This window comes from Camelus dromedarius, chromosome 34, assembly GCF_036321535.1.
Source record: "Camelus dromedarius isolate mCamDro1 chromosome 34, mCamDro1.pat, whole genome shotgun sequence".
Taxonomy (NCBI): Eukaryota; Metazoa; Chordata; class Mammalia; order Artiodactyla; family Camelidae; genus Camelus; species Camelus dromedarius.
Window position 1 is genome coordinate 7,809,118 of NC_087469.1, and position 13,327 is coordinate 7,822,444.

At 50.3% G+C, this 13,327-nt stretch overlaps 1 pseudogene; it reads right to left on the reverse strand.

Annotated features, from left to right (window-relative positions):
- Positions 1 to 8,896: 8,896 nt before the first annotated feature.
- On the reverse strand, positions 8,897 to 13,124 carry LOC105090209 (large ribosomal subunit protein eL32-like; annotated as a pseudogene).
- Positions 13,125 to 13,327: the final 203 nt, after the last annotated feature.

A 13,327-nucleotide genomic window follows, 5' to 3' on the forward strand; every position in this document is an offset into this window, starting at 1 on the left:
TGAGGCAAGGGAGACAGAGCAAGGGGACCCTCTTGGCAGAGCCAGACCACCATCTTTGCCTCTTAGCAGAGCTAAGTATCTCCAAGAGGAGGTTCTGCAGGGATCACAGCCTGGGTCAGAGCCCACCGGTCTGCATGGCCAGAGCCAGGACAACTCTATCCTGTCACCAGCTGGCTTCCCTGGGCTCTGGGCCACTGGCCTCCAGCCACAGGCCAGGCACCCAGCCATGCCAGGGAGCCAGCAGCGCTGGCATGGAGCAGCCCTGTAACATTCTCATAGGCCTTGGAAGGCTGAGATGGAACCCAAACACCGTAGAAATTGTCTCCATCCTTAGGTAGGGAGGGCATCCCAACCTCTCCCTGGTCCTAAGAACTTCCTTCTTTCCCGACCACATCCCACTTCACGCTTCAGGGAAGAGAAAGTTTACCTTTCTGCTTTTGCAGCCTCTTGGCCTCCCACCCCCCATTACACACCATTTTGCTCCCAAGCCTTTCTATCTGTGTCCTTTTAGACCTTTCCAAACCCTGCCCTTTGAGCTCCATTCCCAACCCTCCCTCCACTCTATTTGCCTTGCAAACGTCTCTTCAGCCTTCAAAACCTCAACTACCACCTCCTCTGGGAAGCCTTCCTGACCACTCCCCCATCATCACCTCTAAACCAGAGTTCATCCCCCTTTTCGGGTCACCCCAGATCTTGCACTGGCTGCAATCTGCCCCCTTATTACGTGCTGTCACAGCTCCTCCTCTGTGCTCTGAGCACCTTTAAGATAAGGCTTGTTTCTGTCATGCCTATGTCTTTGTGCCTTGCCCATGAAAGGGATTCAACTAACACTTACAGAACTGAATTTGAGCTTTGTCATAGGGTGCCAAATTCATTCCAGTTTTAGCATCAGAAGTTCCATACTGTAGGAAACTCATCAGTCCCTGGCAAAGCGTGGTAGTTGGTGGCTCTACTCTGTTCATCCTCACTGGGAGCTGAGGGCCGCAGTCCTCCACTAATGTCAGACCTGTGTGCAAGGCTGGGTTAACTGGTTAGTCTATGCTGTCTGCAAGGGAGGGTGAAACACAGCTCAGCTGTCCAGCCTCCAGACATGGTCTCGATCATACAGGTCTAAGGATCCACAGAGTTCCAGATGGAGCCTGATGATTTGGACATGATTTGGACTTTTTAGAACTGGACTATCTTGGAGATTATGCAGGATGAGGAGGAATGGAGGGGCCTATCCACAGTGGCCACATAAGATAAAGAGACATCAAGGGGAAAAGAAGGGACACTGGACTGGCAGTCCAAGGCCTTCTAGTCTTAGGCCTTCCACAGAATGCCTACTGAGTGCACCCCTTTGTCCCTGAGATGCAGAGCATGCCAGGTAGATGTTTCCCAGTGCCTCCCACCCCGGCAGGGAGAGGGAGACCACCACTTAATGAGGCCCAAGCTCTGAGACACAAGCTTTACTTCTATTATTTATTTAATTGCCCCAACAAGCCTGGGTCATTTTACAGATGGGAAAATTGAGGCTTACTGAAGTCAAAGAATTTTCCTAAGCTCCCCCATGATGGCAGTGCTGGGTTTCAAACCCAGCTCTCTGGCTCCAAAGCCCTAACCCTTTCCACTCCACCACCAGCCCCTGGTGGCTGTGGTCCAGGTTCCTCCAAAGCTAGCTTTGTTTTACATCCCAAGGTAGCAGATGTCAGGTGTACCACTGCTGATGAGTCAGGTGCTCACTGTTAGGGAGGAGAAAGGAGATCCTGAGTGGTGCACAGCTGAGAGCATCCACCCTAGGAAAGAGATGGGCCATAAGCAGAGGGAGGAGACCGCTGTCTCCAGCGCTTCTCTGAAACCCAGATCTCGGGAGCAGAACAAAGGGAGGGAACTGTTTAACAACTAACTCTGGCTTGTTCAGAATGACACATAGAAATGGAAAGATATCCCATGCTCTTCAACTGGAAGAATTAATATTGTTAAAATGGCCATACTACCCAAAGCAATCTACACATTTAATGTAATCCCTATCAAATTACCCAGGACATTTTTTTCACAGAACTAGAACCAATAATCCTAAAATTTATATGGAACCACAAAAAGACCCAGAAATGTCAAAGCAATACTGAAGAAAGTGAATGAAGCTGGAGGCATAACCTTTTCAGACTTCAGACAATACCACAAAGCTACAGTAATCAAAACAGCATGGTACTGGCACAAAAACAGACATATAGATCAATGGAACAGAATCATGAGCCCAGAAATAAACCCACACACCCACAGTCAATTAATCTTTGACAAAGGAGGCAACAATATACGATGGAGAAAAGACAGTCTCTTCAGCAAGTGGTGCTGGGAAAGCTGGACAGCTGAACATAAAGCAATGAAGTTAGAACACTCCCTCAAACCATCACAAAAATAAACTCAAAACGGCTTAAAGACTTAAAAATAAGACATGATACTGTAAAACTCCTAGAAGAGAACATAGGCAAAACATTCTCTGACATAAATCATCGCAATATTTTCTTAGGTCAGTCTCCCATGGCAAAAGAAATAAAAGCAAAAATAAACAAATAGACCTATCAAACTTATAAGCTTTTACACGCAAAGGAAACCATAAACAAAACAAAAAGTCAGCCTATGGACTGGGAGAAAAGATTTGCAAATAATGCAAGTGACAGGGACTTAATTTCCAAAATATACAAACAGCTCACACAACTCAGTATAAGAAAAACAAACAACCCAATCAAAAAATGGGCAGAAGACCTAAATAGACATTTCTCCAAAGAAGACATACAGATGGCCAACAGGCACATGAAAAGATACTCAACATCAATAATTATTAGAGAAATGCAAATCAAAACCACAATGAGGTATCACCTCACACCAGTGAGAATGTCAAAAAGCATACAAATAATAAATGCTAGAGAGGGTGTGGAGAAAACACTGTCAGCAGGAATATAGTTTAGTGCAGCAATTATGGAAAACAGTATGAAGATTCTTTCAAAAATTAAAAATTGAGTTACCATATGATCCAGCAATCCCATTCCTGAGCATATATCCAGAAAAGGCAAAAACTCTAATTCAAAAAAATACATGCACCCCAGTGTTCATAGCAGCACCATTTACAATAGCCAAGACAGAATAAACTTAAGTGTCCCTCGATAGATGAATGGATAAAGAAGATGTGTGTATATATATATACAGTGGAATATTACTCAGCCATAAGAAAGAATTAAATAATGCTATTAGCAACATGGATGGATCTAGAGATTATCAAACTAAATGAAGTAAGTCAGACAGAGAAAGACAAATATTATATGGTATCACTTATATGTGGAATCTAAAATATAGTACAGATGAACTTACAAAACGGAAACAGACTCATAGACATAGAAAACAGACTTATGGTTATCAAAAGGAAGGAGTAAGGGATAAATCAGGAGTATGGGATTAATAGATACACACTATCACATATAAAACAGATAAACAACAAGAATTTACTGTATAGCACAGAGAACTGTATTCAATATCTTGTAACAACCTGTAATAGAAAAGAATCAAAAAAATGAGAAAAAAAATATATAGCTGAATCACTTTGCTGTATACCTGGAAAGTGCTGCTGGGGAGGAAAATGTAAAAGAAAGAGGTAAAGGAGTAATGGGCTAGCCTTCAAGGAGGGTTGGATGGACACACGGAGGGGCATGAGGATCATGGGTGTCCAGGAGGTGAGTCTCCAACAGCCTGTTGATTTTCTCCATCCAACAGCCCTTCAATAGTTACCCTGGATGCTGCGAGTCTGCAGGTGAGTTAGACACAGGCCCTGTCCCCAAGGATGCCCCCACGCACTCCAGAGGAGCAGGGACCCGACCTCATCTCTGGACCTCTGTTCTTTCTACAGCCAACTCTGCAAGCAGCAAGGGGTGAACACATGCTTCTAGCTGAGCCCAGAGAACCGCCACACCCCAGCCCTTGTTCCAGTGCTGGCAGATGGCCAGAGGCTTCTGCAGCTACTGGAAGATTGCTGCCTGGGCCCTGCCCCGCCCCCTGCCCCTGCAGCCTGGTAGGTCCATTGCTTGACTTCCCCCCATTTGGGCGAAATCTGAGGAGGACAGGGGAGCCCTCCCCAGCTGTGAGCCAGCTTCACAGGTGACAGATGAGCTCATTAAGGCTGGCCCTGACCCCGTCTGGCCCATCCCCACTCTTCCCAACCTATCCTTCTGGCCCAGACCCCGTATCTTCTCGGCAGCTTCGAATAGCTAGCTGCCTTTCCCAAATGTGAAGTGCAGTTTCTCTTCTAATTACAAAAATAATAGCTGACAAACACGTGCCGGGGCCCCTCCTTTCCTCCTGAGTTCACGGCCCCATTAGGACAGATTCTGTTATCTTCAATGCCCTCTCCGTATATTTCACAGAACTGCCTCAAAAGTGCTCTGCGCCTTGTTCTCACTCCCTCCCTCCCGCTCTCTTCTTCAAGGCGATGGCTTTGTGAAAGCTGAGGGAAAAAATAAAGCCTTTTACGAAAATGTCACTCTGGGAAAAGGGGGGGAAATTTTCTAATAGGCCATTGAAGGCTTGCTTTTTTTTTTTTTAAGTGTGATAAATTTGGCCTGTTGTAAAAAGACAGCTCAGTGTTGCTTATCAACTGTGATTTGACCAGATAGCCGTTTCAAAAAAACAGACAGTGGTCTTCTCATAATAAATGAAAGCAATAAAACTAAGAGCTGGGCCAGAACTATAATTAAGAATCAGCAGCTGAAAACAGTGGGCGTGTCACTAGAGGGCAGAGTCCAGTGTTAGGGCCGGAGGGAGTGGGCCTGGGGGGCTGGGGGGTGCTGGGGGCCCACACCCCGCAGGGTGGGGAGGTGTCTTCTCTTCACCTGCTCCAAGTCGGAGAGGTGCCCTTATTGCCCCCACTCTTCCCTTCCTTTTTTTCCTCTCATTTGGGAGAACTCCTTCCCCTAACAGATGGGCCTGGGGGAGGATGGCCGAGGAGGGGTTTATCCCCCACCCTCAAAGCCAAAGCAAATACCTATTTGAAATTCAGCCAGAAGTCCCCCTCCTTGCTCTGTCTGCGCACAATAAACATCCCAGACTCGGCTACTCCTAAAGAGCTGTCTGTTTAACACAATCTCCATCTCAAGCGGCTGTTTTGCATTTCCTTTTGGCTTTATTAAAACTGATTTTCTATTTGCACTATAAAAACTGATCTGATTAAATTTCCATTTTTCCCCAAAGAAAAGACTCTCTTTCTCTCTCTCTCTCTCCCTCCTCTGTCTCTCCTTGCCTTTTTCTCTTTTCTCCTTCCACTCTGCTTTTCCCTCTTTCCTTTCCCCAAACAAGTCATTCTGGGTTATTTTCCCTCCACATCCCTCTCTTATTCCACGGCCCCCCCAAAGCCTCACCCCCTGAACTGGGTCCCTGTCACAGTTTCCATGGGGATGGCATGGATGGTGCTCCCTGGGAAGGGAACAGGAGGGCGATCCCGCCCTGGATGCTGGAGATGATGCTGGGGAGGCCTCACAGGGTGGGGGTGGGGGTGGGGGTGGGGAGGTGGGGAGAGTTCATCTGGCCATTTCCCAGGCACCCCTGAGGAAAAGTCTCATAATCAGGGAGGCTCACATGACCAGATGGTACCCAGGGTTGCCCACCCACTCTGCAGGCCAAGTTCTGACAGAGCCAAGGTTGTGGGTTCAAGCCTCCCCTTGGCCACATTGCTCCTTTGCTGTGTTCAGGGCTCCAGTGTGAACCTGTCACCCTGGCCAAATTGTGTGTGACTAAAGCACTGGAGGATGAGCCAAGAGAGGGCAGAAGAGGCTATGCGAGCCCCCGGTCCCCGACAAAGAGAAGACCACAGCCCCTTCTTTACCTTTGGCATTTTTACTTCTCTCTCCTTCCCGACAAGAAAACTCCATGTCTTTTCCACTTCTGAACAATGACTCCGACAGCTGTCACTTGTACAGGCTCACTATGTGTGCACGGGGTCAGTGCAGGACACACCGGACCCTGCTCACTTATACCCCCAACCCTGGGAGGGAGATGCTATCTCAGAGATCTTAAGTAATGAGTTCGTGGGAGGAGGCAAACCTCGGTGTGCACCTCCCAGCCTGTGTCTGAGCCGCTCCACGATGCTGTCTCATGAAAAGAGAGGAGCCTCCTTAAAGATAAACCAGAGAGCCTAGGGGCTTGGCAGAGTCTCTGTCCTCCTCAGGGCCACCGCCGCTCACGGTTCCCTGGCTCTCTGCCATCCCCCTGCCTCAGTGCCCTTAAAACTCCCCACATCCCCTCCCTGTGGTGCAGCCGAAGAAGGCTGGCATTTTCAAAAAGACTTTCGTAAATATTCAGAGAAAACAAAAAGTAAATAAAGACAGCAAATATAAACGACAGGCACCCAGTGATTTCCCACTGCACCTCAGTGCCTGTCTCGTCAGTAATTAATTGTTGGATGAATGATCGATTGAATGAATGAATGAATGAATGAAGAGCTCACTTGCTCACTGGACAAAATCAAAAGAGACGTGGGCTAAGTTTCCCACACAGCTGGAGCTGTCCGCTCAGTGCTGGATTCCAGGCTAAGAGGCCGCCTGGCCCACTCAGACGGGTCGAATGGCAGGTGCTGACATGCATCCAAGGAAAGCCCTCATCTATCAGGTGAGACCCCATTTTCCCAGGCTCGAGCTGCCCCGTATAGTGTCTCCCCCGTGCATCAGCCATACCAGGCGTGCAAGAGCTTATACACATGTGTAACAATTCATCCGGGGTTACTTGCCTCTTTGAATCTGAGCCAAGACAGCCAGATGCCAAGGTCCCCTCACACCAGCCTCAGCGCCCATCGCCACGCCTTGGTTCCATCTGCCCCTGGGTCTGAGAGTCTCTCTTTCAACCAGCACTGGTTGCACCCAGACCTCATGCCAGACCCGGGGAGTCACTGGGACGACCAGCAAAGGCCCTGCCTGGCAATCCAGCAGAAGAGGGCAGCTATGCTCCAGACGGTGGTGACACGGGGAACACGTGGGAGGTGCAGAGAAGAGTCACAGCCATTTGAGAAAAGTGCTGTGGACACTCAGCCGGGGACAGAGACTGCCTGGTGGGCGGGAGGGGAAAGTCTTCATGGAGGAAGACTCCCTGATCTTGAAGAATAGTGATGATCTTGACACTTAGAAACTTAGAGAAGGCTCTTCCAAGTGAAAGGTCCACCTGAGTGATCCGTGGATGCTGGGAAGGGCGAGAGCTTGGACTGTCCCGTTTGCCTGGGGGCAGAGTAAGGGAAGCCGGGCAGCAGGAGAGAAAGCCAAAGGTGGGCTGGGGCTGGAAAGTGGAGGGGTTGGCTACCAGGTGTAAGGGGATCCCCTCAGAGTTTCGTGCCTTGTCCCTCCATCCCCACCAGTCCAAATGCTCCTCACCTTCAGCGTGCAGTTGAAAGCCTGCCTCTTCCAGGAAGCCTTTGCTGAACTCTCCAGAAAGGCTCTCTCTGCTGAATTCCGCTGCTCTTACAGTCACTACCACTCGCCGGACATTTAAGCCTTTACACCACTCTACACTGAGCAGAATCGCTCAGTCACCAACGCCGCCAGCTCACCCTCTCCCTGTGTGTTGCACGTGTGCTGCTCCCCCTGAAGCGCCACCTCCCCCACCAACCACCCAGCTCCTGCCTCCTGCTGACCCATGCCCGCTCATCATCAGGGGCCAGCTCATGCCCTCCCTTCCTCCAGTAGCCTTCCTCGTCCTCAGCCCCTCATCTCTGCTCCCGCAGCATCCACGCCTCCTGCCTCCACTGCCCCATCCCTGTCCACACAGGTTTCTCCTCCATCAGATCAAGGGTTCCTTAAAAGCAGGGACTGTCTCTTTTATTTCTTCATTCACTGAAGCCAGCCTACTGTCTGGCATGTTTGGGGTCTTCAATAAATATCTGTTAAATGAATGGACAAATGAATGAATGGACACTACCTTGTGAATACCCTGCATGGTTGTTTTGGTTTGCTACTTAACTCCCTGTGGGTGTTTCCCCAGTTTGCAAGTTCCCTAAGGGTTGGGACCCTATTTTCAAACCCTCAGTATTCAGTACATGCTATGCTTACACAACATGTTTCCCACATTCTGATTAAAAAAAAAAGAAAAAAAAACTGGATCGTGAACCAAATTGCCTGCTTGAAGTCTCGGGAAGCTTCCCAGGAGAAGCCAAGCATTGTTTCTGTGTCCATGGACAAGGAGCCCAGTCGGAGGCCTGCGGCAAGGAGAGACCACCAGAACCTAAGCCCCATGAGGGCAGGGAGCTGTGTGGGCTTTGTTCACTCCTGCATCCTGCACCTGGCAGATAATAGCTGCCCAATGCACACTGGCTGAAAAAAACATGATCACCCACAGGAACGTACCTTGAAAACTGTAAACACCACAGAAAGGTTTCCTTTGATAACTGCCTGGATATAAGAAACTACAGAGAGAAGAATGCATTAAAAAGAAAGAATGCTGGGGGTCTTGGGGGGAGGCAGTGATTTGTGAGAGAGGATGCCGAATGTGGTTTGAGCCGTTTTACGGTGACAGAAGACATTTAGGGAGAGATGTCCTACAGGCGGCTGGATTTATGAGACTACAGTTCTGGTAAGAGGTCAAGGCTGGAAATGAAAATTTGAGCATCCTGGAAAAAGAGAAAATAGCTGTAAAATGAGCTCATGCAAGAAGTAAATCTAGCAGCAGGACCAGGCAGCATCAGGAGGGGCCTTGGGCGACAGCCCTAAGGATGTGGGAGGAAGTGAAACGAGGGAGGCAGAGGAGGTACAGCCAGGGAGGCAGGACGCAACCAGAGGGCAGTAAGGATAACAGAACAAGGAGAACGAGCAAAATCCTACTCGCCTTTGGAGAGCTGCACCCTCTTTTCTTTTCTTATCTTTTTTTTTTTTTTTTGAGTTTCATGGTTTCATTAACACAAATACAACGTGCACGAGCTGTCTGTTTTCTTCGCTGCGCAGCCTGCGTTGGGACTGGTGACTCTGACGGCCAGCTGGGCTGCTCTCCAGCTTTGCGGTTCTTGGAGGAGACGTTGTGAGCAATCTCAGCACAGGAAGACTTGTTGCACATCAGCAGCACTTCGAGCTCCTTGATGCTGTGGACCAGGAACTTGCAGAAGCCGCTGGGCAGCATGTGCTTTGTTTTCTTGTTGCTCCCGTAGCCGACGCGGGGCATCAGGATCTGGCCTTTGAATCTCCTGTGCACCCTGTTGTCAATGCCTCTGGGTTTCTGCCAGTTCTGCTTAATTTTGACATATCGGTCAGACTGGTGCCGGATGAACTTCTTGGTCCTCTTTTTGACGATCTCGGGCTTCCCGAGGGGTCTGAGGGCAGCCGTGATGCCGACTAGGAGATGGCTGCCACCTCCGTAGGTAGCGCCGAGGAGCAGAGGGGTGCACCCTCTTTTCTGACAGCTTTCATCTCTGCCCTTTCTCGAAACACTACAGTCATGTCCTACTCCAAATTCCGGCTTGGTCCTGGCCTTCTGTTCTGCAGGTTGCGCCTACCACCCCACACTCACTTATCTTCCCCTTTCTCCCTCTCTACAATCAGACCATCAGTAGTGGGACCACAGAGTATCATGGGCCCCTAGCACATCATAGTTTAGAATTTAAAAAAAAAAAAAGGATTCACAAAGCATCACGTCCCTTGCTCTCATGCAATAGAGGAGACCCACAGCGGGAATGAACCTACTGAAAGACACACAGCCAGGGAGTGGAGAGCAGGACTAGATGCCAGGTCTCCCATGTCCCAGGCTAGTGCTCCTGGATCTCTCCCCCAGTGCATCCTACAGAGAAGCAGAGACCCAGAGGAGAACACACCCTCCTCAAGACTCACAGCTGGGCCAGGCTGGGGCCAGCATCCAGAAGCCGAATTCCCTGTCCACACTCTTCCCACTCCACTGCCTGGACAAGCACAGGCAGCCTGCTGGTCCCCTAGATCTTCAGGCCAGATCTGGTGCCCACAGTGCTCCCCAGAGCAAGCAGACACAACCTTGCGAGTTGGCAGTGCAGGGCAAAGATCTAGGGCTCAAATCCAGGCTGCTCCCTTCATCTGCAGCCCTCTCTGCTCAGAAAACCCAAGAAGGGCAAGGCGCTTTTTACTCCCTGAGCGGCGCCTGTTAACCTCCTTTCATCCACACCTAAAATCTGGGCCATTCTAAAGATGCAATTACACAGCCTTTACCATCCCGGAACCCCAAGCTGCTAGCTGTTTAGAAACCCCTGGCCCTCCTTGTCCTGAAGCTGCCAATTTCCTCATCAGTATTTTATTTGTCTGTTTTGCTCATTTTTAAGCTGGTGGCAATTGCTATTTAAATTGTTTTGTAAAGTGTCTTTGCATTTACAATGCCGGCTGTCAGCAGCCCCACAATAGGAAATGAGATTTGGCATCAAAGGCAAAGACGCTACTAAAATACATTTTAATAAATATGTAAATCAATTAATCAATCACCCATCCAGGGAAGGCGCTTTGGGAACACAGACAGGCTGGCTGAGAGAGAGGAGCTGGAGAGAATGTGGGGTCTGGGGGACCCTCAGTGGGTTTTGAACCCGGAGGTTATGAGCACGTCTTGTCCTGGGGCCTTGGCCAGGCTTCCCAACTCCCAGCTCTTCCTCAACAGGTCCCCCCAAGGTCTTGCCACAGCAGCCCCAGCCCAGAAAGGGGACAGAGCCCCATCAAGGTACAGATACAATCAACTCCAAGGTTGAGGCTGAGAAACCAGCCTTCTGGCTGAAACTTCCCCCACCCCAATGTCTTCTCTGTTGATGCTGTTTCCTGTGGAAGTCAGAGATTAGAAAGCGCTTGCAAGGTTTATGTCTGTACATTGGACCAGCCTGAAGGATTAGCATCGGGAAACGGCAGGAAGAAATGACCAGCTGTTCTCGCTTTTCCTGAGACGCCACCAAAGGGAAGGCGCTTAAGCTGTCACAGGCAGCTTGAGTAATCGGGGACAGGGAGGGTTGCTGTCTGCTGGGAAAGGGTCCCGACCAGGGAAGTTTACTTTATTTACTGTTATGACTCAGGGGACAATACTGAGGGGACAGAGATGAGGTCGACCAGTGAAGAGTTTCTAAAACAGGAGCCCAAATACACACTGTAGCCTATGAGCAAGGTGGGAGTATCTGGGTACAGGGTCACATGTCCTAAACTTGTACCAAGGTGTGTTATAAGTGGCATCATTCTGGCCAATAAGATTTGAGCTTGAGCTGGCGCGCATCTCCAAGCCTCGGCTAGGCAGACCCCACGGAGCCTCTTCCAGCCCATGGTGTGTGGTTTGCAGACAAGGGTGCCTCAGAGTAATGGTTAAGGTGCCTCCTCACATGGCTTCCGTGTGACCTTGGGCAAGTCACTTGTCCCCTCTGGGCCTCTGTCTACTCATCTAAACAATGCAGGAATTGAGTAAGAGAAACACTAAACTCAAAAACTCCATGACTCGCTTTCTCCATCTTTGTGGAGATGAAACCAGTATCTTCCCATTACAGCTGCCAGCCCTTGCGGTCATCAGTGAAGGATGGCCTGACCCCAACAGGGAAGTTGAAGTCTGAAGACATTTAGAGTCTGAAGACCAGGGTGGACCCATCGGAGGGGTCTAAATACCTCCCACAAGAGACCAGGACAGGGGCGACTGATGTATACCCACAGAGGAAGCCAAAGGACCCGCCCTCAGTTTCTCTCCCACCCCTTCCTCTGCACCCATCCCCACCTCATCCCCCCTGCCTCCCTGGGAAGAGTTAAGCCTGCTGATTGAAGACCTGTCTGGTGCTCAAATTACCTTGTTTTTTAAAGATGCCACCAGGACAGAGAGCAAACATCCCATTAGGGCTGAAAGCATGCACACAGGTCCACCCTGGATGCCTGGGTGTGTATGCACGTGGCAGACACATGGGTGGTGTTTCAGTGAGCGCACAAAGGCATGACTTCAGGCGTTGCTGCGTGTACTCCTGTGTGTCTGTAACTGTGCAGACCTCTACCTCGGTGTGTTCACAAGCAGGCTCATCTGAATGTTTGTTACAAGCCTGTCTGCTACATGCATGTATGCATGTCTGTTTCAGCCGGTCTGTGAGTGTGAACGGTGCCTAAATAGCCTTGCTGTGAAACACACCTGTGGTCAACACAGCCTGCGTGCCAGGCAGGGGTTAGTGGACATTTCTGTGGCCAGAGATCGTGCTCATCTTGCTCTCTCCTCTGGGAGAGTCTGTGTCACAGCACTGCCCAACACCGCTGCCGGGCAGGCTGCCATCAACCTGGGTCTGCTTCTTCCTAACCCCACTGAAGCAGAGGCTTGAAGAAGGCTGTCCTGAGCATAGAGCTGTGGGGCTCGTTCAGCCACAGGTCAGCCCTCTGCTCGACTGCACTGACCTGCTACGTGGGATCAGACACAAAAGTGGGGGGGAGCATTTGTCTAAGGGGTCCCTCTAACCTCTCTAGAAAGATCCAGGAATCATCCTAAGACAGCTGCCAGGGAGCAGGTCCCTGAGCCCTCGCTGCTATCTCTGTCCCTGCCTTGCCACCTTCACACAACTGTTAGGATGAACCATCTCAAAAGCCAACCCGACACCTTCTGTGTTTCACTTCGGCAGCACACCGTTCCCCACCTCCAGATGGCTCTGCGTGCTCAAAGGCCGGGTGTGATGTGTGCCCCGTCCCCTTCTCCAGACTCTTCTCTGGCACCTCCTGCCTCGTCGTCTACACTCTAGCCGCCCCTGCCACGCGCCACAAGGCTTCCCACCTCCATGCTGTTGCTCCTGCTGTGCTCCTCTGCCTGAGGGGGACCCCTCCAATCTCAGGCCGCTCAACTTCCACTCAGCCTGAAAGACCGGTTCCCAGGAATCGCTCTCTCCGCCACCCAGGACCTTCCTCACTGCTCCCACCAACCTGGCGTAGCTCTGTCCTGACGCTGGACTGTTCTCTTATTAGCTGCTTACTGGTCTTTCTCCCCCACTGGACTATAGCTGCCATGGCCAGGCACCAGCTGCTAGTCACTGTGGAGATGCAGACAGGAACACCCGCGGGTGACCTGATGCTCTGTCTAGATGGCCTTGCAATGAGCTGGTGGAGGCTGGTGGCTCCCAGGGTTTCCAGCAGCTCTGACACTGGCCAGTTGGCATGCCTGGCTCTGGTACACATACCCTCAGACATCTGGCACCCATGCTTAGATTGTTTTGCAAAGTTGCTCCCAAGCTCTCCCTGTGAAACAGAGGAACAACAGTGGTGCATGGTATTCCTCTCCCAGAGCACAGCCCACGATGCATCCAGCATGCCCAGCCCAAGCATGTATTAAGCATGTCTTTTTATTCTGATGCCTTGACATCTGATAGTTTATTATTGTCTTGCTAACACTG